This window comes from Physeter macrocephalus, chromosome 5 (assembly GCF_002837175.3).
Source record: "Physeter macrocephalus isolate SW-GA chromosome 5, ASM283717v5, whole genome shotgun sequence".
Classification (NCBI taxonomy): Eukaryota; Metazoa; Chordata; class Mammalia; order Artiodactyla; family Physeteridae; genus Physeter; species Physeter macrocephalus.
The window spans coordinates 41,622,516-41,627,291 of NC_041218.1; the positions used below are offsets into that span (position 1 = coordinate 41,622,516).

The following is a 4,776-nucleotide window of genomic DNA, read 5'->3' on the forward strand; positions in this document are numbered from 1 at the left end:
GTCGGGGCCCGGGTCCGGAAAAACCCCACAGGCGGGGGGGCGGGGGGGCCCGTGAGCCATGGCCGCTGAGCCTGTGTGTCCGGAGTCTGTGCCCCGCAACGGGAGAGGCCACAACAGTAAGAGGCCTGCGTAACGCAAAAAAAAAAAAAAAAAAAAAATGTCGTTTTCTCCCCACTGGGATCATAAGGGATTGTATAATACATGAGAACCCATAGTCAAGGAAAATCAAGGTGACATATTAAAATCAGAGAAGCATCTGCTGAGCCCCTGTTCTGGACTCAGCTGTTCTCAAGATCTAAGTAGAGTTCCTGCTGTCCTTCCTGATCCTTCTCCCCTTAACCAGGTGTTCAGGAAAAGGGAAAGAGGCAAAATATACTGATTATTATATGACTGGGTCTGAAGCAGGAATGTAAGAGAAGAAGGTGTGCTTGGATCCATGCCTCCTTAGGCCGAGTAAGCCTGCTTACTGGCAATCTTGGTGCAATAAATGTCTCTGGGATCAACTAATTTGATTGGTTCCTACTTTCCTTAGGAGGAAACTAACGAAGGTACAGGCAAAGGTGGACCTGCTTTGGGGAGAGAGGGCAGAAGAGGCCCCTACCATTCCCAGCAGTTGAATAGTAATAAAGACGTGTCTGCAAATTTACAATTCTGTTTCCAATCTTCTAACCCAAAGTGAATAGCCCCGACTTTATAACTATTAAATGTAGTATTAAATCAAGAATCATTATTATTTATTAATTTGTTAACTTATTTTTCCTCTCTTTGTATTTGTGAAATGGTTTATAAATGTATCGGCATCTTTCTTCCTGCTGTTTTTTGGAATGAATTGTTGTTTGGAATTCATACATTTATCTTATAGGTCTAGATTCCTGTGAAGGGTTGTCTAAAATAAAGAATTTCAGAGAGTCTGTGCAAAAGCTGGAAAATCAAAGCAAAATCCAGTATGAGTCACTTGAGTTTTTAAAGACTTTTATTTTGAAATCATGGTAGACTTATAGAAAATTTGCAAAAAAAATAGTACAGAATGTTCCATATAACTTTCAACCAGTTTCCCTAAACACTTTGCGTAATAATAGTATTATTATCAAAACTAGGAAATTAAAAGTGGTGTAATACTGTTACCATTATTTGATTTCAGCAGTTTTTCTACCAATTTCCTTTCTCTGGTTAAGGACCAGATCCAGGATCCAAGACTGAATTTAGTTGGCATGTCTCCTTAGTGTCTTCTAATGTGGCAGTTCCTCAGTTTTTCCCTGTCTTTCATGACCTTGACAATTTTGGAGAATACTGGTCAGTTATTTTGTAGAATGTCCCTCAGTTTGGGTTTTTTGATATTTCCCTCGTGGTTGAATTAAGGTTATGCATTTTTGGCAAGAATATTAGAGAAGTAATGTTGTGCCCTTTTCAGAGCATCACATTGGGGTATGAGATGTTAATATGCTTATTAATGGTGATGTTGACCTTGATTATGTGGATAAGGTGGTATCTTCTGGGTGTCCCCACTGTGAAGTTATCTCTTTTCCTTTTGAAGTTAGTCAGTACCTGGAGGGAGACACTGCCTTGAATTGAAGGGCATAGAAGAGCCCCTAGTCTGTTCATTGAGGGTGTTGGGAACAGAAGCCCCACAGATTGAACGCCTTCATGATGTTGCCTATTTTTTTCAGAGGAGGGCCAATTGGGAGCCCAGGGCCTTCTTTTTTTTTTTTTAGGTACGTGGGCCTCTCACTGTTGTGGGCTCTCCCGCTGTGGAGCGCAGGCTCCGGACGCGCAGGCCCAGTGGCCACGGCCCACGGGCCCACCCGCTCCGCGGCACGCGGGACCCTCCCGGACCGGGACACGAACCCGCGCCCCCTGCATCGGCAGGCGGACCCTCGACCACCGCGCCACCAGGGAAGCCCCCGAGGGCCTTCTTGACGCACCTCTGAATCCTTTTTTCCTACATAAGGGCATAAAGCCAAGAGAAACAAGTAATGGGAACCACCTAGAAAACATACAAAGAAGGATGAAGCCTCTTTTTGCCTATATTTGTCAGTGGTATGAATTGCTAAAAAAAGGAGAAATGACTGTAGAAGAGAAAGCCAAGGAAATCCTGATGTGTTAGGAAGTACTTTCCTTTGGTGGTGACAGGAAATGCAAGCATTAGATTATGAATGCAGAGAACAAATTGCTGTATTTTTTCTTTCTAAGGTAAAAGTTCTAGAGAAATGGAATATTATTCAGCCATAAAAAGAATGAACTATTGCCATTTGTAGCAACATGGATGGACCTAGAGATTATCATACTAAGTGAAGTAAGTCAGACAGAGAAAGACAAATATTATATGATATCACTTATATGTGGGATCTCAAAAATAGTACAGGGCTTCCCTGGTGGCACAGTGGTTGAGAGTCCGCCTGCCGATGCAGGGGACACGGGTTTGTGCCCCAGTCCGGGAAGATCCCACATGCCGCGGAGTGGCTGGGCCTGTGAGCCATGGCCACTGAGCCTGCGCGTCCGGAGCCTGTGCTCCGCAATGGAAGAGGCCACAACAGTGAGAGGCCCGCGTACCGCAAAAAAATAATAATAATAGAACAAAATAAAAAATAAATAAAAAATAGTACAAATGAACTTATTTACAAAACAGAAACAGACTTACAGACATGGAAAACAAACTTATGGTTACCAAAGGGTAAAGGGGAGAGGGATAAATTAGGAGTATGGAATTAACAGATACACACTACTATATATAAAATAGATAAACAACAAGGATCTACTGTAGAGCACAGGGAACTATATTCAATATCTTATACTAACCTATAATGGAAAAGAAGCTGAAAAAGAATATATATATATATATACACACACATATATATGTACACACACTTATATAAAACTGAATCACTTTGCTGTACTGACACTAACAGAATATTGTAAATCAACTGGACTTCAATTTAAAACAAAAGTTCTAGGGAAGTAAGTTCAAATCTAAAAATACTGGATTTTGCAGATTTTTTATACTTAACAGAATTTTTCAATTCATTCTGAATTTATGGCAGGCCTTTCTTTCCTACATCCAAATTGCTTAGCTTTTCTGATATTAGAGCCTCTTTTGCTATAAAAACAGTGCTGTTCTGAACGTGAATTCCTTGAAGTTACGTTATCCTTTCACCCACATTATCTCTTTTGATCCCCACAGCAATCCTTTGCAGAACGGAGCAGTTAGTCTTGCTATTCCTGGTCAGGAGATGAGGACACAGTGGCTTGGGGAGATTGAGTGAGGTTATAGAGAGCGGGGTGTCATTGGTCCCCCGGGTCAGGGTTCCCTCCCCCATCATCATGCACCTGTGTTTTAAGTGATGGAAAGAACAGCTCCTGAAGAATAGTCTTGTTGAAGCAGCATTACCTGTTGTTCAGCCCTCCCTGACCTCACTGGTGCAGTTCTTCTGCTCTCCATTCTCCTTGGATCTTGTATATGCCTCTGTTCCAGCACTTACCACATTTCTGAGGACTTCTTGTTCTTTTGACTGGCTCTCCCAAGAGACCATGAGTCCTTGGAGGGTGGAACCATGGCTTTCTTCCTGTCTCTATCCTTAGAACCTGGCATAGAGTAAGACCTTATTACATTTCTGTGAAATAAATGAGTGAAATTTGCTTTGGAAGCATTTTTTTAAACCCTAAAACTTGAAGAAAAAAGAAGAATACTGTGCCACTGTATTTAAATATATTTCAATTAAAACTTCAGTTATGAATATAAAGGAATTACAAAGCTGTCTTTCTTTAAATGATGTGAGACGTGGTTAGAATGACAATAATCTAATTTCCTAACTGCTTATGAAAACAGTTTTCATTCACTGAAATTAAATAAAAATCATATTAGATCTAAGGAAGCAAAGACTAGCAGTCTTGGCAGTTTAAGTTAAAAATTAAATATTTTTCAAAAGGCAGCACGTTTAATATATGCCATCCTCATTCCTAGTCATTGTGTTTCCTTTGCATTGCTACTTAAATCTCAGCTCCTTATGTGAATTTTAAAAAAAAATGGTCATCAGAAAATGACTTTATAATTGATAGTTTTTGTAAGGTTAACTTTTTTATTCATTAGCTGGATCAAATTCAGCACTTTGACAACCCAGGAATTGTATACAGGCAACTGTCTTTTAAATGGAGCTTTATCTAGACAAAAATCAACTAGGAAATGCGCTGACAAAAGATGCCTATCTCTGTGGTCCAGACTTGGCTTCCTATTAATGCCAAATTCATACGACTTTGGAGCAATATTTTTCCCCTGCCAGCCTTGGTCTCCTTCTCCACTATCTGTTTTTTTATTTGTGAATCTAGATTCTAGTTTACAAACTTTTTCTGTAATATCATTTCATAAACACTTTGAAACTTGGAATCCCTTGATGCCAATTTATAACGTTGTTGCTTTTTAAAGACTTGGCTTCTTAGGGAGAGAGTCAGAAGGCATGGAGAGGAAAGAAATGAAAAAAAAAAAACAAACCTAGAACTTTCTGTGTTACCAGTTGGTTTTCCCCTAGCCAAGTATAATATCAGTGATTTTTCTTGGAAGGAAAGTTTTATACAAATGCTCTTGAAACGTTAGCTCTGCAGGAGGGCCTGGTTCACCCTGCAGTATTTTCAGTGCCTGGATAAACATCCAGCCAGTTTCAGCTTAGACACCCAATAATTTTTGCCTCTTAAAAACTTGAGAGGGCTTCCCTGGTGGCGCAGTGGTTGAGAGTCCGCCTGCCGATGCAGGGGACACGGGTTCGTGCCCCGGTCCGGGAAGAGCCC

At 40.7% G+C, this 4,776-nt stretch overlaps 1 protein-coding gene across 15 annotated transcripts in view; it reads left to right on the forward strand.

Moving 5' to 3' along the window:
- Nucleotides 1–4,776, forward strand: part of ELMO1 (engulfment and cell motility 1) — a 557,053-nt gene that overhangs the window by 194,775 nt on the left and 357,502 nt on the right. The window lies entirely within an intron of this gene.